General features: G+C 45.0%; 1 protein-coding gene across 1 annotated transcript in view; it reads left to right on the top strand.

Moving 5' to 3' along the window:
• The window catches only part of CAPRIN2 (caprin family member 2), a 1,868,571-nt gene that overhangs the window by 1,204,619 nt on the left and 641,306 nt on the right, over window positions 1-22,646 (top strand). The window lies entirely within an intron of this gene.

The following is a 22,646-nucleotide window of genomic DNA, read 5'->3' as shown; positions in this document are numbered from 1 at the left end:
GCCATAGAGCTATAACTACTGTAAATACTTATAACCTTCGGCATGAATGGTGTATTTCAGAGTGGAAAAGATGGTGAAATGAGTCTGACACTGCCATTGAATGTCAGTTCTTGGGAGAGCTGTATAGACTATAACTGAAGTAGCAGGAAGCATTCTACAAACTAAGCCCTCGTGGATGTGGAGAACAGATTTTACTAACAAATGTCTAAGCATGGGTGTAGAAAATAGGGAAAGCAGAATTTGCTACATGAAGTTAAAGGAAGCAACTTGATGGGAACCATTTTGGAAAGGGTAAGAGACAGACCAGAAGCCTGGACTGCAGGTCAGACTGCCTTCCTATTAGGGATTGGTAAGAGTCTAGGTAAAAAGGCTATGTAGGGGTGATGAGGGACAAGCTCTGAATTTTAGGTAGACTTTATAACCAAATATGTTAAGGGGATAAAACGTTGTGAAAAATTTCATAAGAGCAGGTTAGAAAGATTAGGGAGAAGAAAAGGGAAATGCAATCTGAAACACAACAATGGTAAATCTAGGGCTCCAATCATGTAGAAGTCTAGAAGGTTTAATGGTTTTGCAGGATGTTTGCTCTGGTATTTTACATTCAAAACAGACTACATAGGTGTTTTCCTCAGGCAGATAGCAAATGCTGGAGAGGTAATTGGGGAAATGTTTTTTGAGAATGCAAGGAGTTGGAAGAATCTAAAAATTCTATTCAGAGTACTTTACAGTTTGCGCCAGTATTTTAGACGTTAAGTGGAGATGCAGGATCTGAACCGAGTCAACATAATATAATGTGCTTAATACTGCAGTTTTCAAAAAATCATTTACTACAAAATTGAACTCTGCCAAATGTAATGGATTTTTTTTCATTCTTATAAAAGATGAAAAAACTGGGATAGCAGAGGGGGGTGGTGCAGCAGTTAGCGTTGGTTCAGAGCAAGAGGATCTCTGCTTTGGATTTTGTCTGGGTTGCGTTTGTGGAGTCTGCATGTTTTCCCTGCATTTGTGTGGGTTTCTTCTGGCTGCTCTGGTTTCCTCCCACATTCCAAAGACGTGTCTAGAGCATTTCTCTCTGGGCCTCCACTGAAAATGGGCTATGACCCGTCAGTTTTTTCCAGTTAAATGTTTTGAAAAGGGAAGTGGTAAATTTCTTAGAAAAAAAGCCAGGTTAAGAGGGTGATGTATTCAAAATTTTCAGGAGGTGAAATGAAGGTTAAGGGAAGATGACAAATGTTTGAGCGAAGGAAAATTGTCATGCAGTATACGTGTTTTCTTAATGGATGCTTATTGCTTATGTTCACTTACATTAATAGAAAAATGACAGTGCTGTGAACTTAGGTTTTCGTTTTGTTTAGCGCTGATAGAAACCAATCTGTATGTGAAAAAGCTAATGGAGGTGGATTTTGCATGTGTAAGTAAAAATTGGTGTATGAACTGTGAAATTGCGCATAATGCTCTGAAAATGTAGAATTTTGGGTACACGTCTGCATTTCACTGTCAAGAGTTTAATGGAGTCTGTGCAACATCTGTGTATATATCACATAATGCTAATACCTCTGAGGCACTTGGCATACTGCACAATTCCGTATGTAAGCTGCAAAGTAAAAATCCTGACTGCATATGTGATAGCTGGGGACTTTAATAAAGTAGATCTCAGAGATGCTACTCCACTATGATCAATTTGTGGACTTTCCATGGGGGGGGGGGGGCAAATGCCATATACAAGGTTTACACCAACATAAAAGAAGTGCAGCAGCCAAACTTGGGTAGCTCTGATCATAATACAGTAAGATTAATACCTCATTACAAACTGCTGCTGATCAGTGAAAAAGCCACTGAAATTGATCAGAGTCTGGAATGAAGGGGCAATGGAAAGTCTTGGACTGTTGATAATACCTGCTGGGACATCTTCAGGGAAGTGGCCACTTTCAGTCACCATGTGAACATAGACAGATGCATAGAAACTACAATGGCATACATTTCAAAATGTTTGGAGGATGCATCTGCAACCATGATTATCGGAACCAATCAAAAACATTGGCTAACCAGTAGAGTGAGCTGAGGGCAAGGAATGAGGCATTCAGGACCAAGGATAAGGTCAGTCTAAGTGAAGCAAAATCTAAGCTAAGAAGGGCTATTGAAGCCAAGAGAGTATGAAGAGGTACAAAGCTGATTCAAAGACTTGAGGGATACCACAAGCCCTCTGGCAAGGCATTCAGCACCTAACTGAACTCACTTGGTCTTGTAATGTGCTGACATGGTATTTCTGGACAGGCTGAAATCATTCTATGTAGCCTCCAGATTCTCCACAAATCTGCCAGTTACCCACTGGTCAGAATGAGACTGTGCTCAAACTTGGCCCTGGAAGTGAGAAGCCAACTTGGTGAACCTCAGGAAGGCTGCTGGTCCTTAACTGGGCAAAGTATTAAGAGCTTGCACAGACCCAACTGTTACCCAATCCTTAGATTTTCAATACCTCCCTGGCTTTTGTGTGCTAGCATGTTTCAAGGTAACTAATAGTATCACTGCCTAAAAAGCCAATCCAGTTTGCTTAAATGACTACATTTGAAACTTAATGCCTACATTTGAAACTTAATGCCACCACTACCAATTGCATTATTCTACTCCATGGAGCTGACACAAGACACTTTTGAAGAAAGTTACTGAAGCGTGAGTGGCTGGTATGAGAATGTTATGGGTCTTTAGCAGAATCCCCTAAAGCAAACAAATGTGCAGTAACTATGTGCAGCAGTAACTCTTAATAAGCAGCCACAAACTATTTCTTTAAATTGTGTACCTGTTACTGGAAGGAGTTTGCTTTCTTACAGCCACATTTGTGGCAGAAAAAAACAGCATAGCCTGTCCTATCCTTGTTATACTCCTACAATGAAGGGGAAAGCAGCTGTCTACTAGCCAATAATTCAGTCTGATTTGCATAATGAATGTCGATCTTATTTTCCACTTTACTAGAACAAAACTGATGGTTTAAAGTGCTGTTTGTCCCGAAACCCCACAACTTGTAAGCTAAACTGGTTGAGTATATGTAGATGATTTGGAGGTGATTGAGGTTTTTAGTGGGTGCTGTTGAATGATTGTATAACTGTTAGCAGTCTTTCCTAGCCTACACTGGCAGTGAAATTTTAGTATATTAAATTGCAAGATTTAGGGTTCAAGAGGGCTTGCACCTTGCAAAAATGCTTGTGAAGTTCTCTCGCCTATCATTCTTTACTGATGGGTTTGGAGCCAATACCTCTGCTTCTATTCGGCCAATTGCAAAGCTCGAGGTCTTCAAATAGCTCGAGGCCAAGTCCCTATCCCATGATGCACCTAGAGTTAACCCAGATCTGATTTGCCACTGCAACAGATCGGAGGTTCTGCATTAGCTCAGGCCAGTAAAACTTTTTAAATATTTCTTAATTATATTCATATTTAGGTAGTTTTAGATAGTTTTATAAAGCTCTTATAGCTTATTGGTGTGCCTACCTATATTGTAGTCCCTTTCCTTAGTGTGCTTTAAATTTCTAGTTGGCCTCTTGTTTTAGGCCTAGTTTAAGGATTTTCTTATTACTAGTGTGTTTAGTCGGTGACCTTTTGTCACAACTTATACAAAATAGATAACTGTATAGTCAGTTTAAGTTGTTTGCTCTGTGGGTGTGGCTTAACCTTAAATTTCTAAAAGGCTTTGGTTTGATTACTGTTAAGGATTTTTGCAGTTGACAATTTTCTGTCTGATATAATTATTGTTAACACTTGGATAAGGCTTAGTTTTGTAGCAGCTATCCTTTTTATGTTGTGTAGTCTTATCTTTTGTGCTTTAGACTTCTGTCACTTTAATATTTAGATTTAGTCTGTGTGACTTAGCCTGATTTTCTAAAGAGCCTTGTTTGATTACTGTTGAGGATTTTTTTGTTAACAGTAATCTGTCTGAGATTGATCAAGATAAGCGCCCTGTCAGACATTAAAAAGTGCCTGAAATGTGGCCAAAAGATGTCTGCAACTGACAGCCACATCAGTTGTGTACTGTCTAGGAGCCCTGCATTTATAGGATAGCTGCTCCATATGCCATTTCTTCTCCAGAATCCTACAGGAAAGAAAAAAGAAATTAATAGACAAAAGATTGTTGAAACCCTCCTTCCAAGAAGCTTTGAGCGACCAAGATGGATCCAGCAAGTCCTCAGCCTTCCAAGACGTCTGAGACAAAAGATATCTTTGACTTCGGCTCCATAGACATCGGAACAGACTGTCTCTTTTTCGGAGCTGGCATCTGACATTCCTAAGAGTCCGTTATTACAATTGGTACTACCTTTGGTCCATTCATCTCGGTCCTCTATTAGTCTTTCTGATCTGGATATGGATCATGTGGTGCAGAAGCTATTAAGGCACCAGCGTTTGCAAAACGTTTGTAATCCCTCCCAAATGGCTTTGGAGCCGAAAACTTACACCAGCTAAAACTGTTCCTCCTCCGAGCTATACTGGCCCTTCGGGGGCAAAGGAGTTAGACTTGTTGATTGTGGAACCCTTTGAGCCAATGCCTTTTCCAGTGTCTTCAGCTCCATTCACTCTGACATTCACTGTGTTGATCGAGGACACTAGGAGCCAACACTCTCTGGTCGGGTCTGGAGAGGGTAGTCTGACAGACTTGTCTGTTCTGACTCTGCCTATCTGAGCTTCGGCTCAGATGAGCTCTGCTCCTATCTTTGGCTCATTGCTGGGGATATCTACAGTTTACTCAGATCCGTCAGTTCCCTTGCATCGGAGCAGAGGTGCTTTCAAAGCCATGAGTTTTGTCTCATAAGACACCCTCTACCTCTGGTCTGGCTTCCTCCTCCCCTAAAGCGCCTGTCTGCTTCTGCCTCACAGATCCTGACCAAGCGTAGAACCAGAGCCTCAGGAAGCCCTATTGGGTGGTCCTTGCCCTTCCGAGACCTCACCAGAAGCTCCCACTGATGAGGTTCCCAGGAAGAGTTTGTAAGAGGAAACATCTAGACTCCTTTCAGGAGTCTTTAACATCTGATACTGACTTGGATGAATCAGAAGGGTCCCCCTCTAAAGATCTCATTTGCTGAGATACTTGAAATTCTTAGGCAGAGGGGGTGACTGGCAGTCCAAAAACCCTACTGAGGACGAGTCAGTTCTGAAGGCTTTCGGGTTTCAGCCCTCAATCTGTTGGGTATCTCTGCCCTTTGAGCTTATGCAGCTGGTCTCACAAAGGGTGTGGGAGTCTCTGTATGCTATGGAGCATGTCCCTAGGAGGCCTAATAAGTTTATATTTTCCCCTCCAGGATAAATTTTGTCAAAAGGTGTGCCAGTTGATGCCATGGTGGCAGCCACCAAAAAGGAAATGTCAAATTTCCTCATCTGATATTGCTAACATCCTGGCATAGGTTGTGCCACCTTTACCCCTTCACTCCTAAAGGGCCAATATCTATACAGGAAGAGTGCAGAGTTCCTGTAATCACATCTATGCAGGTAAAAGCTGCACACTCTAAAACCAAAAACACAGCATCCATGAGACCGGACAACATCCCAGGCTGTTTTTTTACATGAACTTCAGAACAAACTGGCTCCCCACCCGAGCACCATGTTCAGTCAGTCTCTCATCAGGCTATGTGTCCACTGAATGGCGCACAGCAACAGTTACCCACGAGCCACCACTGATTCTGGGAACTATTGCCCTATTAGCCTGACGAGCCTGGGTTGCAGTGTCATGGAACGTATCATGGCGCCACCTAAAAGTGGTAATCTCCAAACTCTGGACCCCACTCAGTTTGGGTTTGTGAAAGGCAGATCATGCTTTCTGAACCTGATAGACTTCTTTGAGGGAGTCACCAAAGCCGTAGAAGAGGGGTAAGGTGGTTCTCACAGCCTATCCAAGGCTTTCGACACCATCTCCCATTGTGGAATTATAGCTAAACTCTCTAAACTAGGTATAAATCTGTCAAAAGATGGGTTGCCAACTGGCTCACTGACATAACCCACACTGTAAATTTGCAGACTCCAAATCTGACTTCAAACCAGTGACTGAGTACCACATGATTCAGTCCTGGGACCTCTTCTGTTAGCCTGTACTTCAGAGAAGTAGCTACCAAACACAGAAGGCCTCTGGCTAAGTTTGCAGATGACTGCAATCTAGGAGCCATAATAGTGTCCCCAAATGATGTGGACATCCTACAGAAGGGCCTCACTGACAGATGCCTGGTGTCAGAGGCATGACCGCAGGCTCAATGCCAAAAAGTGCATGGTCATCCCCTTTGGTAAAACCTCTGTACCCATGAACTACCACATAAACTGTAGTATGCTGAATGTGTGAAGAGACCTTGGGACCCAGGTGAACTGTAATCTCCTTTGATAATCATATCGCCACAGTAGTCGGGAAATCCTATTTGGCACACCATCACAAGAGGGTTCTCATCCAGGAAAAGGTCATTGTTCCTCTCTACTTGAGTCATTAGAACCATTAGAGTACGTCCCTTTTGGAATGTGCCTCACAAGACATCTGCAGCAGCTGGAAAGGCCACAAGTTCCTCAGATTACTGGCCTCAGATGCCCTACATTGACTCAGAAAACTCCAGCTTTACTCTGTAGCATGTTGCCTAGTCTGAGGAGATCTCTGCCTAACATATAAAGCTGATACAAAGTTATAAGGAACCACCACGATACTGTAGATGAAACGATTTTATTAGAACTAGTGCTTTCACTCACCAAAACGGCACGCTTCCTCAGGTTTCAACAATCAATCATATATGCATCTATTTATATTAAACGTTATCAATTAACAAAATCATCAATTAGAAACATTCTCCATTATGGATAATTAGCTAATTAATTGAGTGATAAAATCATTCATACTCAATCTACTTCATTCACTTCGTTTATATATAAGTAGTGTATGAACAAATAGATATAATGCAATATCTCACTACCAAAAAAAAGTCCTGTCATAGTATGAACATGCAATATATATAAAATCTATTAAAACCTTGTAAAAGCCTTATAAAAAGACAATTTTAACGAGAGCCCGCCAACAAAACCAATAACAAATGAATGAATGAACAAGGTGACTATCTTCATCATTATATACAAGCAAGCTGTCAGATTTCATAAAAAACAGCTATCCATATAAATGTGTAGTAATGAATGTTAGAGTTCTATACTGTGATGAAGTAATGACTATCCGTATATAAAGCTATGTTAAACAGAGCTGTTGGACATGCTACATCTTAAGAAATCCCAATCCCTCCGAGCTACACGCTCTAGGGACCTAAACCTTGTCACCCCAATAAACAGGACATAGAGGGATAGATTCCTTTCGCAGAGACTTCTTGTACTCTGGAACAAGCTACCCATCTATGTAAAGCAAAGTTCCTCATTAGCACTCCAAGAAAAATCTTGAGTGGATGGGAAATAGGAAATACATTCCGGGGATCACTTCTTTGGCTCTGCTTGACAGGGGCGCAGGAAATTGACTTTCTTGGGTGGCGTAAGCCAGGGAACCTTGTTGGCTAGACTGGCTTTAGGCCCTTGGGCCGATAGCCTAGTAACTACCTATGAACCTGTCCATCCTCCTAACAGACTCCAGGAGCATGGATAGATATGGGAAGCGCATGTTTAGTTCAGTGACTTTTGCACTCTGCTTAATTTAACCCATTTTATGAGACTACAAAGATTCCTTAGAGCTGGAAGATGCTCTTCAGGGTACAGGAGCTTCAGACAGCTTCCTTATAGCTTGCTACCCTCAACCCCATAGTGAACTCATCCATGCGACTCATTTCATATGCAGCTGATGGAACGAATAGGGCAGCAGCAGGTACAGGAGTTGCTGTTAAGCGACACTCCTGGATGCGCTTGTTTGCAGAGTCCTTCAGGTCATTCTTTGAATACTCCCTTTGGCCTTTTCGGGCTCTAAGTTAAGGAAACTTTGACCAGGTGTGAGGGAAAGATCCAGTCTGCCGTGAGTCCGTTTTTCCACTCCTACCCCAAGGGTCAAAAGGGAGGAATAATGTGGTTCCGAAAAGCCCAAGGAGCCTTTCAGGACATGTGGTCACCCCCCCTCCAGGGGCAGAGGAGGGGCAATAATGGAAGAAGCCACCCTCGTGGCAGAGGGGGGTCTGCAAAACCAGAGTGACAGATCACTTCTTCGTAAAGCCCTACTAGCGCTCTTGAAAGGAAGCCAGACTGTCGTGCTCTGGAGGCAGTCGGGGGTAGCTTATCTTTGTACCCAGATGTCTGACTCAAAATAAGACAGCTGGGTACAAAGTATTTCCAGAGGATACTTCATCCCATTTGCCACACCCCCTTCACTGACTAGAAAAATCCCGGATGTTCCACCCAGTTACAGGCAACAGTAGCGGTCCAAACGTTGCTAAAAAAGTTATCCAGCCAGTCCCATCAGACCAGACAAGATCTGGGATTTAAGATTTTTTTAATTCCAAAAAAGATAGGGGACTGTAGACACTTATTGGACCTCGGCGGACTGAAGAAATCTGTAAAGAAAAAGTTCCAGATGGTCACGCTTCAGTCGATACTTCCCTTCTTAGGGAAAGACAATTGGATGTGCTCAATAGATTTCCAGGATGTGTACTACCACACAAAAATGGCCAGGCCATCCAGAGATAATCTGTGCTTCTGGCTGGGAGCCAATCATTACCAGTTTTGAGCCCTAACCTTTGGCCTCACTACAGCCCCCAGTGTGTTCAAATGCATGGCAGTGGTCACTGCTCACCTGAGGCATTTAGGATTCCAGGCGTTTCCGCACCTGGATGATTGGCTCCTTACTGCCACCACCAGGCATCAACTCATTCAGGCCAGGGAGTCCACTTTGTCACACTGCAGTCAGCTGGGCATTACAATAAACTCAAATCTGCCTTGTCGCCATCGCAGCATATCTCTATCTGAGCAGAACTGGACACCACCACCACACTAAGACTTCCAGTAGAAAGTCTTTCCTCTCTATCAGTATGTCCACATTCTAATATCCAAAGGCAAAGCACCAGCATCAGAAGTTCCGAAACTGTTAGGCATGATCGTGGCAGCAATTCTAGCCATACCACTAGGTCGTATGCACCTGCAGATACTACAACTGCTGTTCACTCAGTCTTACCAAGAGCTCCTTAGGGTCTCACATGATGGTCACAAATTCCTGCAAAAAGTATCTTCAGTGGTGGTTGACCTATCATGTTATGATAGGGTGCCCATTTGAGCTACCCCCTCCAGCGGCCACAGTGACCACCCACTCTTTCCTGATAGGGTAGGGGCATTTTCAGGGCAAGACAGCCCAACCACATGGACTGATCAAGAGACGCATCTGCATATCAGTGTCCTAGAGATGAGAGCAGTACTTCAGGACTTTGTTCCTCTGGGTACGATTGCGATTCCGATGGACATGTCAGTGGCCTGGTATTTAGCCAGATCTTACCCTTTGTCGTGAGGCCCTCAGTTTGGCAGTGGGCAATTTCCACCAAGCACTTTCTATTAGTAATGCACATCCTGGGGAAGTCCAACGTGATAGAGAAGTTGAGTAGAGCGATTTTGTTGTCCCATGAGTGGTCCCTCAAGACAGAAATAGCAGACAGGATATTCCGCAGGTGGGGCCAGCCTTGCTGAGACATTTTTACCAGTCACATGATGAAATGCAGGAGCTACTAAGTCCTTTCCCCCTCCAGGAGAAGCCCCAAAGGACGCACTCGTTCACGATTGGCCCTCTGGTCTCTTCTATGCATTCCCACCAATCCTGTTGATACCAAAGGTATTACAGAAAGCCAAAGCCCTGGGAAGGACAGTCATTCTAATAGCTCCCTATCGGCTTCGTCAGATTTGGTTCCTTTTCCTTCATCTTTTGCAGGTCCCCTGGATTCTGGACCCATTTCCAGACCTGACTCGCTCATCGGGGGGAACTTCATGCCTCTCTGCAGTCCCTGAAGCTGGCAGCTTGGCTGCTCAAATTCCCCTCGTAGCTAAGTTCCATACCCTTTCCAATGAGACAAAGCAATTTCTCCTTTCCTCTCAAATCCTCTGAGGAAGCTGTACCTTAACAAATGGAAACAATTTTCTGTATGGGCCTCTAAAAACAATATCTGTCCTTTTCATGCCCCTATGGCCTCTATTCTAGAATGCTTAACCATGATATTCAAAAGTTGCAGCAGCAACAGTCAGTGTTCAACTTGTTGCCGTGTTTAACTTTCATCTGGGACTTGAAGGATTGAATATTATGTCACACAAATTATCCAAAGCCTTTCTCAAAGGGACCTTTCATATTAGACCACATGTGAAATCTCTCTATTCTCCATGGAATGTCAATTTTATGCTTTCCCACATAATTCTTCCACCATTTGAACCAGCTTCCTTATGTGACCTCATATTTTTGTCATGGAAAACTATCTTTAGTGGCTATTACTTCTGCCCGCAGAGTGTTGGAGCTTCAGGCCTTATCCATCAAGCCGCCTCATTTGATATTCCAGAGTCTCACTTTGGGAAGAAAGAGGGGTTTGTTCAAAGTTTGCACCGAAACTAATCTCAGCCAAATTGATTTGCCAGATGTTCTTCATGTTTCACTGTTGCAGTCATTACATTTGAGTAATCTGGCAGGTTGCCCTCAGTTGGCCTAATTAACAAAGTCTTGGGTCAGGTGTCTGTTGCTGTCCCTTCCGTGATGCCAGGTCGTCAGGGGTATAAAACATGCAGCTGACGCCATTACATCAGTCTTTCTTGCTGTGCGGTGCCGGAAGCAGTTCGCAAGTGCCAGTCGGCTGACTCCTGAAATTTTCATTTTCAAGTTTTAGAACCGAAGTCTTCAACTAAAAAGCTAAGTTCACCGTTGGGGAAACTTTTTCTTGCTCCTTACCGATGTCACTAAAAGTTAAATGTTAAGTTGTCAATCTCGCCTTCATTCTTGCTTGATGGGTTCGGAGCCGATCCTCGGCTCCGACTCGGCACTTGCTAAGCTCGAGAGTCACTTTTACCAGCTCGAGGCAGCCCCATATCCCATGATGCAAGGCGGTAAGTACCCAGATCTCGTTTGCCGCTTCGCTTATGAGGTCCTCCTTTTACCAGCTCCTGGTAAGTGATTTGCTACTTCGCTATTTTAGCCCCTTTTAACTAAAAAACCCTTTATTGTTAGTTTTATTTTAGTTTTAACCATTTTCTGACAGAAAATTATCTGTGTCTCCTTATTTTTTTAGTCAGACTTTCTCCCATCCCCCCCCTGTTAGGGTGTGTGTGTGTTTTTTAGTTATACCTTTTGGTATACTTTAATTTCTTTGACTGGTGTGTGTGTCTGTGTTTGCACCATGTCTAAAGAAAGGGTCTCAGGCTTTAAGAAGTGTGACTCGTGCTGTCAGAAAATGTCTCTGACAGACGGTCACACTTCTTGCCTTTACTGCCTGGGGCCTCTTCACCTGCAGGACTCCTGTGCTATTTGTCATTCTTTCAGCCAGAGAGTCCTGCAGGAAAGAAGAAATAAGTTGATTTTGAGGGGCCTTCTTAAGCCGGAGGGCTCTCCGGCTAAGTCGGCTCCATCCAAGACTGCTAAGTCTTCCAAGGCCCAGGCTTCTGTGTCCAAGCCTGCGGCCTCGGCTCCGACTCGTTCTGAGTCGAGATCGGCCCGGGCTGGAGCCGATTCTGGCTTAACTAAGCCTTCGGCACCGATGGCTATCGGTGCCGATTCTGCATCGACCACTTCGGTGTCGGCTCCGATCGGTTCCGACCACCATGTGGCTCAGGCATCGGTGTCGGCTCCGATCGGCTCCGACACAGTTACTTTGTGGCTGTATCGGCTCGGCTGGAGCCGATGCATCGGGGATACCTGTCGGCTCCGATAAGTTGTCGGCTCCGACAGGTTCAATAGTTTCATCGGTTCCGATGGCTCCTTCGAGGAAGAGGTCTAGGTCTCCTTCCTTGGAGCCGATACTTCGGCTCGGCTTCACCTCTCCTCTCGAACGGAGCCATCGGAGCCGATCTTCAAGGTCATCCAGGCTTTCTGACCATGATTTAGAGAGAGTGGTCAGTAGATTACTAAGTCACAGGCACTGGCCCAAATGTTACATAGTCCGTCTCAACAGACAGCTATTGGTCCACACCCCGTTGCAGTTCCTCCTTCAACTCTACCCCAGAGCTTGGAGTTGGAGTCTTCGGGAATGGTTACTGCTACGGCTGAGGGACAGATACCCCCTTCTGTTCCTTCAGCCTCTACTCTTATCTCCTCTTCGAGACCTTCCTTAGAGGGATTCGTGGCCAGGCTTCCATGGTCTCCTCCGAGGGGTGAGTGGCATCGGACCCTTGTCTGAACCCGCTCTTCCCCTTGGAGCCTCGGCCTTGGTGAGCTCGGCTCCGACATCTGCCTCGGAGACTTCCCTTTTAGTGGTTCCTGGAGTTCCTAGCTCTTCGAACGGGTTCTCTTGGACCTGCCTGGGAGGGGAGCATTCGAGGTGAAGAAGAGTGTGCTGGCCACTGGTATCAGCCAGCAGTCTGTTCCCTTAGCTCCTCCCTCTGTAGTGCCTGTTGACATCTCTGCCACTTCTCTTGCTACAGGACCCAGTGATCCTCCGCCTCAGGTTTCCCCATTGGGAATATCCCCCTCTTCCGAGGATTCTCCTGATGTTTCGGGAGATCCTCCTAGAAAGAGGACTTGTAAGAGGAAACATATAGACTCCCCCGAGTCTATCACTTCAGATACTGACTTAGATGAGTCAGAGGGATCCCCAAGATCCCCTCTGAGGATGTCTCCTTCTCAGACATCCTAGAACTACTTAAACTGAGGGAAACTGGCCCACCAATAATCCCTCTGAGGATGAGTCAGTATACCTAGAGGCGTTTGGATCTCGGCCCTCCACCTCCTGGGTGTCTCCGCCTTCGACCCCTTATGCAAGTTATTGCCCGAAGGCGTGGGCTGCTCCTGACTCTGTAGAGCCAGTCCCTAGGAGGCCTTCAAAATTTATTACTGCCCCTGTGATAAGCAATTCCTCACTAAGGGTGTCCCGCTGATGCCATGGTGGTGGCTGCTGCCACCAAGAAGGAACTTCAGATCCTTCCGTGCCGTCCATCCTCCTAATAAGGACTCTAGGACCATGGATAGGTATGTAAGCGGATGTTTTCCTCAGCGACCTTTGCTATGCTCGCTGAATTATCTATGTCACTTCACCAGACTCCAAAGGGATATCCTTAAGGAGCTAGGTGATGTTGTACAGGATCCTACAGCTGCAGGAGCTCAGGAAAAATTGCTTCGCAGCTAGGAACCCTTAATTCCATTGCAAACTCCTCCATGCGGCTAATATCATATGCTGCTGATGGAGCGAGTAGGCCGCAGGTACAGGTGTGGCCCTTAGATGCCAAGCCTGGATGCGGCTATGTAACTTTGCAGATCCCTTTAAGGCGTCCTTCACAAATTCTCCCTTTGATGGGTCAGCTTTGTTTGGCCCTCAAGTGAAGGAAACTTTGACCAGGTGTGAGCAGGACGGCAAGACTCTTTCTGCCGTAGGAGTCCGTTTTCCACCCCTTCTAGACCTTACCCCAAAGGACAGAAGGGTGGCAAAATGTGGTTCCAAAATCCCAAGGAGTCACGCCGATTCACGTGGTCAGTTTACCCCTAGAGGCAGAGGGGGTAACAACAACAGACGCCACTCTAGAGGCAGAGGGGGTCCAAAAAACCAGGGAAACAGAGAGCCTCTCTCTGACAAGCCCTTTCAGCATCCCTGAGATGTTGCCCGGCTGTCCATCCTTGGAGGCAGTCGGGGGAAGACTATCGCTGTACCCAGAAGCCTGGCGTTCCCTCACTCAAGACAGATGGGTACAGTCGATCATATCCGAGGGTTACAAAATTCCTTTCGAGGAAAGTCCCTTCTATCACTCAAATTCCCTTCCAGATGTACCACCCGGTCTAAGGGAAATTGCAGAGTTAGAAGTCTTAAAACTTCTGCAAAAAAGAGCCATTCAGCCAGTTACGACAGATCATTCAGAGCCCGGAATCTACTCAAGGTTCTTTTTGGTCCCCAAAAAGACGGAGACTGGAGACCAATATTGGATCTCAGCAGACTCAACAAGTCTGTGAGGAAGACAAGATTCCGAATGGTCACTCTTCAGTCAATTCTGCCCTTCTTACAGAAGGACAACTGGATGTGCTCAATAGATCTTCAGGATGCGTACTATCACATCAAAATCCACAGACGCTCCAGGAGATTTCTCCGCTTTCGGCTGGGGTCCAGTCATTTCCAGTTCAGAGCCCTGCCCTTTGGTCTCACTACAGCCCCCAGAGTGTTCACCAAATGCATGGCAGTGGTCACGGCTCACCTGAGACATCAAGGATTCCAGGTGTTTCCGTATCTCGATGACTGGCTCCTTTCAGCCACCACCAGGCATCAGCTTATTCAAGCCAGGAATTACACAATAAAGCTTTGTACTCTTTTGGGCATCTCGATAAACTTCGAAAAGTCATCCTTATCGCCCTGCCAGTCTATTACTTTCATAGGCGCAAACTTAAACACTGTTCGGATGTCAGCTACCCTTACAGATCAAAGAGTTTCAGACATTCAAAGTCATGTCAGGATCATTCTAGCCAACAAGAAAGTACAGGCCAGAATGGTTCTAAAGGTATTAGGCCTCATGGCTGCGGCCATTACTCTTCTTCCCTGGCTCGCTTCTACATGCGCCTTCTTCAGTGGATGCTGTTCACACAGTGGTCGTACCAACAACTTCCAATGCATCACCAGATTCTGGTGACACAGACTTGCAAAGATCATCTTGCTTGGTGGATCACATCTCCCCAGGTTCACCAAGGCAGACACTTTGTACCCCCATCCCCGGTAGCCACTGTCACCACGGATGCCTCCCTGATCGGGTGGGGGGGTCATTATCAGGGCAGAATGGTTCATGGGACGTGGCAGCCGTTCGAATACCACCTGCACATAAATGTCCTGGAGATGAGAGCAGTGCTTTTAACGTTGCAAGCCCTCAACGACTTTCTTCCCGTAGGGACAATTGCAGTCCACACAGACAACATGTCTGTAGTTTGGTATATCAACAAACAGGGCGGAACCAAGTCCTACCCCTTGTGTCGAGAAGCGCTCAGACTATGGCAATGGGCAATCTCCTCTCATCGGTTTCTGGTAGCAACACATATCCCTGGGAAAACCAACATTGTAGCGGACAGATTGAGCAGAGAGTGGTCTCTCAAGCAATCTATAGCGGAAGAGATTTTTCTGGAATGGGGTCGTCCATGTTGCGATCTTTTTGCTACTCCCCAAAACAGCAAATGCCCAGACTTCTCTCTCTTCCCTCTTCCAGGCCATCCCCCCAGAGACGCTCTGACACAGGATTGGCCCCAGGGACTTCTTTATGCCTTCCCTCCATTTCCTCTGATCCTTCAAGTTATCCAGAAGGCAACCGTTTTGAGAGCCAAATTGATTCTCATTGCCCCTTACTGGCCTCGACAAGTTTGGTTTCCGTTCCTCCATCGTCACCTTTTGGTGCAGCCGTGGCATCTGGACCCAGTGCCAGATCTTCTGATTCACCCATCCAGTCAGCTGCACCGGTCTATCCCTTCTCTCAACCTCACAGCATGGTTGCTCCACTTCCTTCCTTAGCCAGGCTTCCTTTGATCTCTAACCCAGTTAGAGACATCATAGTAGCTTCTTTAAAATCCTCTACCAGGAGGATTTATGCAAGCAAATGGAAACGTTTCTCTTATTGGGCTAAGGCCAAGAGTATTGATCCTTTCACTGCCCCTGTTCAGGCAGTCCTGGACTTCTTAGCAGAGATTTTTCATGCAGGCTCCTCTTCTTCCACAGTCAGAGTTCAATTGGCTGCTATCTCGAACTTTCATGTCGGGATCGCAGATCACAATATTATGTCCCATAGGCTCTGCAGGGCCTTCTTGAAAGGAATTTTCCTGCTAAAGCCTCCAATCAGGAATCCTCCTCCTCAGTGGGATCTAAATTTAGTGCTGACATCCTTGATTCTTCCCCCCCTTCGAGCCAGCTGTTTCTTGTTCCCTGAAATTTCTTTCTTGGAAAACTTTATTCCTAGTGGCTATTACATTGGCCAGGAGGGTGTCTGAACTTCAGGCTCTATCGGTTCGACCCCCCTATTTGGTTTTTCACAAAGACAAAGTATCATTGAGAACTAATCCGACCTTTTTGCCTAAGGTCGCCTCAAAGACCAATTTGAATCAATCCATTGATCTCCTGTATTTTTCCCAAACTATTCAGACAGAGCCGAACAAAACTACATTATCTTGATGTCCACCGTCAACTCAGATATTATTTGGACAGAACAAAAATGTAGGAAATCTGATCAACTTTTGGTTCCTATGCGGATAATAAGAAAGGCCTTCCTGTTTCTAAAGTGACCTTGTCTAGATGGCTTTCTTCGGTCATCTCTGAAATTTATCTGCTCAGGGGAAAACAGCTGTGCTCAAAACCTAAAGCACATTCAACTAGGAGCTTAGCTACTTCTACAGCCTTTCAAGCTAGACTTCCTTTAGACACTATTTGTGCAGCGGCCACTTGGGCCACTCCTCATACTTTTGTTTCCCACTACAAATTGGACTTGGCCTCCAGGGACAGAGCCAGTTTTGGCTCTACAGTCCTCAAGAGTCTGTTCATTGAGCCACCCAGGATAGAGGTGCTAGGACGGTCCCATCAAGCAAGAATGAAGGCGAGATTGACAACTTAACATTAAGAAGTTATGTACCTACCATAACGTTCCATGTTAGTTGTCTTCTCGCCTTCTTTCTTCGACCCTCCCTCCTTCCCCCAGGCCTGGACAGACCTTTCTATAAGAAATTATTATGCTGAAGACCATTCAGACCTGGTCCTTCTTCCATCCTGTAAGTTTTCTTTCTTCCTTTTGGAAGTGTTTTATGCTTGGTGCTATTGCCCTTTGTCATCAAACGAGATCTGGGTACTTACCGCCTTGCATCATGGGATATGGGGCTGCCTCGAGCTGGTAAAAGTGACTCTCGAGCTTAGCAAGTGCCGAGTCGGAGCCGAGGATCGGCTCCGAACCCATCAAGCAAGAAAGAAGGCGAGAGAAGACAACTAACATGGAACGTTATGGTAGGTACATAACTTCTTATTTTATTACTTGTGGGAAGCAAATAACTCAAGGATTTTCACTTGTACTGTATTCCTTGCCTAGGCCCTGACCACAACGTACCTTGCTGTCTGTCCTGTGCTTTATTTAATCGACGCACTATCCATCAGTACATTTGTGCTTCTAAATATTTTGGATCACTGTTTAATTATCCAGCAATGATTGATTATCCAGAAATGATGTCAGTTAGCAATCAGACTACCGGAATACCTAAAAACACAGACAGGCCGTTGAGGTCCAAAGCTGCCGAGGGCACTTCTAAGCAAGTCTCTAGTTCGCCGGTACTCTGAGGTGCTTTCGCAGCTCCTGATACCCGCTACTTCTGATTCGCAGGCCTCTACTGAGACCCATTTGGAGTCTGGCATGCCATGAGATGCTTCAGTTATGGAACCCGTGGATGTCTCTACCTTGGATGGGTCCGGAGCCGCTGTGCAGGCAGCAGCTTCTGAGGGTGTATTGAAGCCTACAGATTTGTATATTAAACAGATGCCATCCTCAATATTAAGGCCGAAATCTTGATCCGTGTCTAAAAAACCGATGCCTAGGCCACATGTGCAGGCCCCCCTATTCCTAAAAAAACAAATTATCAAAATGGCTGAAGATATTATCTAATCAGGGGTAGCCAACCCCCACCTTCAAAGAGGCCTAGGGCTGAACTTTACTACGAAACTTATGAACAGGATTCTATTTTTTCTGACTTCTAATGAACAGGATTTGTCTGTACCTGCTTATGAGGACTGATGCAGAGGATTCCATTCCTTCTGCTTCTCCCCCTGAGGATTTTTCTTTTGGGTAAACTTTACATACCTTAAAGGAACACTTCCACTGGGAAAGTCAGGATTTTTCTGAATCCAAAAAGAGGCTTGGGGATTTTCTTATTCCTCAGCATAGGCCTTTGCTATACCTCCTGTACTAGACATTGTGTTTTCAGAATCCATTATGGCCCCTGATTCTCTGCCTCTGGCCCCTTGTAAGCCAGACAGATACTACAGGGTTCCTGATTCCTACAAATTCCTTTTCAAAAATCCTGTTGTGGACCCTGAAACCATTTCTCTGGGGCCAATGGCATTAAGGCTACTGCTAAAAATTCTACCCCTACTGATAACTCCAGGGCGCTGGATAAATGGGGAAAAAGGTTTATACTTATGCAACCTTGGCAATCAGGGCTTTAAACTGTCAATTTCATATGCTAAAATATCAGCAGCATATCATGGGACTGCTTAAACAGAAAATGATTTCTGACTCTGTGGAAAATAAAGATTTATAGAATTTATTGCATTCAGCTGAACAAGTTGGAAAACATACTTTGCAATGTGGTTTTGATTCTTTGGAGGCCTCTTGCAGGGCTGCTGTTACTGGGTCTGTGCTTGGAAGGCATGCTTGGCTTAAGGAGCAAATCTGCCTGATCATGTTAAAGCAAAATTGTTGGATGCTCCTTTGCAGCAGGACCATCTGGCAATAAGGCTGAAGAGGTTCTAAAAAAGATGGAAGGTAAGGCTAAATCTATGCAGACTGTGAAAGATTTCTTACAAGTACAACCTCCAAGATTTAGTAGGCACTGGCCTACTAAGAACTGGTCCTTTCCAGTTCCTTCCAGAGCCCCTCAAGCCAGACCCAGACATGCCAAAAGCACCAAGTTTCAGTCCCAAGGGACTTTCAGAACTAAACAATGGGGTGCCTCCTCTTCCAAATCTGGTAACAACAAGACACCTCCCTCTGGTAAACAGTCTCAATGACTTTCCATTAGAATTACCAAGCACTTAACTTTTAGCCTCCCCTTTGGGGGGGGGAAAACGGCACTTAATGCAAAAAACTGGCTAGTTATGACCCAGGACAAGTGGGTTTTAAGTAGTGTCCCAGGGATACAGATTTAGTTTCCAAACGTTGCCAACTCCAAGCTGATGGCCAGACCTGCCAAGGGGAAAAGGGACAAGGTTTCTTTTCCAAACTTTTCCTGGTACCCAGAAAAGACAAATCATGGTGTCCAACTCTGGACTTGTCTATTCTAAACACTTTCCTGGACATTCCAAAATTCAAGATGCTGACTTCACAAGTTACTTCCTATACTAGGCATAGATGCCTGGTTGGCAACTCTAGATCTAAGAGGCATACCTGCGTATCCCAATCAGGGAATCTTGCTGAAGATACCTCTGCTTTACAGCAGGCTTTTTGCATGATCAGTTCTCTGCACTGCCTTTTGGCTTATCTACTGTGCCCAGGGTCTTTACAAAGTGCCTGGCTCCAGTAATTGTATTTCGCAGGCAAAGAAATATATCCATACCTGTAAGATTGTCTAATTCAGGCAGAAAACAAGGCCATTCTTCTAAAACATCTGGCGTTTGTAAAAGGGTTCTAACGTGTCTAGGGTACACCATATATGAAAATAAATCACAAATAGTACCATCAAAAAATAAAATTTCTGGGTGCAAGCTTGAATACAACTGCCCAGATGGCTTACCTTACACCAGAAAAGCAAATTCAGTTTGTGACTTGCTTCAAACAGGTGGCCACAAAAATCCTGCTATCAGCAAGACAAATACTGCAAGCCTTGGGGTTCATGGCCTCCTGTGTTCTATTTCCATATGCAAGTCTGCATATGAGGAAACGTGAGTGGTACTTAAGATAATAGTCGACATTCTCACAGCCTGGAAACGATGATTCCCATCATACCTTGCCTGCAACTAGAGTTCCTATGGTGGGCAGAGGCCTGCCACCAAAACAAGGGACTGCTATTCACACCACCCCCTGCCGCCCAAACCCTAGCTACAGATGCATCAGACTATGCATGGACGGGGCTCATCTGGCAGGGAAGTGCATTCAGGACAAATGGAGTTCAAATCAAATGCACCTTCATATCAATCAAAAAGAAATGCTAGCTGTACAGAAAGCACTGACAGCCTTCAAGGACTACCTTCATCCAGGGCAACTAATGATAAAGACTGACACCACCACAGTTGTGGTACATAACCAGGGGGGTTGCACATTCCTACCCCCACTGCAGACAAGCCATGGCATTATGGAACACTGCCTTGAGCTATCAAGTACAACTACAAGCCCAGTTCCTGCCAGGAAAGCTGAATATTTTGGCAGACTAAGCAGATATCTCATGGACCCACACGAATGGAAACTGGAACCGTGGATTTACAGCATGTTGACACGCAAATGGGGGGAGCCCACACATCTCTTTGCCTCACCCCAGAACTACCAGTTGGACAAATTTTGCACAAGAACTCCTCACTAAAAAGCCTGGAAAGTGGATGCTCTATCCTTTTGCTAGGGAAACCTATCAGTCTATGCCTTCCCTCGCTGCCTTTGCTCTCCAAAGTTCTACTAAAAGTCAAACAGGACAAACAGAAGATGATTTTGCTTGCTCCAGACTGGCCTCGCCAACACTGGTACCCACTCCTACACAGTCTGACACAGCTTACTCTATGGCACCTGCCTCAGACACCTTCCTTACTGTCTCAGCAGAACAACCAAATTCTGCACCCTCTGCTCCAAACATTGTATCTTGCAGCTTGGCTAATCACTTTAATTCCCCCTTAGCATCCCTCAGCACACTTGTGATGGATGTCATTTTGGAGGAGAGAAGACCTTGTACCAGAAAATCTTATGCTGACAAATGGAAAAGATTTTTGCCTGAAATCAATCTCAGGGGATGACCACAGCAGTGCCCAGTTTACCTCAGATTTTGCAATACTTAACTGAGATGGTTCACAAGGGCCTGTCTTTTTCTTCCATAAAAATCCATGCCTCAGCCATTTCAGCTCATTACAGCACAGAACCTCCCCTCTTCTCTCATCCTCTGTTAAAGCAGTTTCTCAAAGTGGCCAAAAACTTGAGGCCGCCCAGGAGAGCTCCAACCCCTGCCTGGGACCTTAACTTTGTATTGGAAAAACTCACTCTACCTCCTTTCGAGCCAGCTATTACTGCAGACTTAAAATTCCTTTCCTGGAAAATAGCTTTCCTTTTAGCAATCACTTTGGCTAGAAGGATTTCAGAATTACAGGCCCTTATGACTGGAGCCTTTCATCTTTCATGCACACAGGGTGTCACTCAGGACCAACCCATCCTTCATGCCCAATGTGGTATCCAGTGTGGCTCTTAATCAGTCCATTCATTTGCCAACTTTCTTTCCCAATCCGCAGAACAAAGGGGAGCAGATTCTGCATTCATTGGATGTACACAGACAACTTAGATTTTACTTGGACAGGACTAAATCTCGTAGAAAGTCTTAACTGGTAGCATTTGCTGCAGGGGCAGAGGGAAAGGCTATTTCAAAGCAAGCCATTTCCAAATGGATAAGCCATTGCATTAATTTCTGCTATAAGCACCATGGAAAACCTATCCCCCAGGGGATCAGATCCCATTCCACCAGGGCTGCATCTACTTCTACAGCCTTTCTCAGAAGTATTCCTACCAGGGATATTCTAGTAGCTGCTACCTGGAGTTCAGTTCATACTTTCCCCAAGCAATATCAATTTTCTCTAAATCCAGAGCTGGCTTTGCCACTGCTGTTTTGCAGGGCCTTATAGCTGGTCCTAATACTGTATATAGCCAGTCTTAATACTGCATAAATCCATCCTCCCATCCTTAGCTTTGGGAATCTACCCAAATGTAATGACTGCAACAGTGAAACAACATAGTACAGTTGTGTATACTTAACATAAATGTAGATGTTAGTGTATTCACTGTTGCAGTCCTGGTTACCCTCCCTCCAGCCCCCTGTTTTTTCTTATTATGCCTCTTCATTTGTCTACACTTAAGCCGTTTTGGTGTATTTGCTTTTGTTAGGAGGTATATATGTTTAACCAGAAACTCCACCAAACTCCACTACTCCACTTCGTCACCAGTAAAAAACAAAAGGAAATCCGCTAGCTTTTACCATAAAGGGTATCCTCGTATATTACTCGTGCCACAAAGCCAGTTGTATGCTTCTCCAAAAAAGCAAGTAAATAGTTCAGTTAATAAAAACGAACATTTAATGAAACACCAAGACCAATATACAACACAAACAAAGGATTGAGCGCGCTTTCATCTATTCCTTCTAGACTTCATCAGGTATATATGTTTAAAATTTATATATTTTGCACCCCATTCAGGGGGCACCTGACATCTGGGGCAAGAAAAACTGATGTATACCCCTGACAACCTGATGTCATGGAAGAATGGACAGCAACTGCAGGACCCAAGACTGTTTATCAGGCTGACCTGAGGGCAGATTACCCAATTGTAATGACTGCAACAGTGAGTACACTCTTAACATCTACATTTATGTTAAGTGTACACAACTGTACTTGTTGTTCCCAACCATTCAAACAATTTAGAGTACATGCTACACAAACTTGATGATCAGACAGCTCAGATTTTATTTGGACAGAACAAAAGATTTCAGGAAATCAGCAAAGCTTTTCTTTCAGACTCCAGGAAGGGTAGGCCAGTGGCTAAAACTGTCTAAATGGTTCTGATTGTATCACCTTTGCTTATTCAGCTGCCGGTATGCCCTTACAGCATAAAATTAAGGCTCACTCAACCACAGCTGTTTCTACATTCTCTTCCTTTTC

Source organism: Protopterus annectens, chromosome 11.part0 (genome assembly GCF_019279795.1).
Source record: "Protopterus annectens isolate FY-2018-M chromosome 11.part0, PAN1.0, whole genome shotgun sequence".
NCBI lineage: Eukaryota > Metazoa > Chordata > Ceratodontiformes > Protopteridae > Protopterus > Protopterus annectens.
This window is presented reverse-complemented; position numbering and strand designations above follow the sequence as displayed.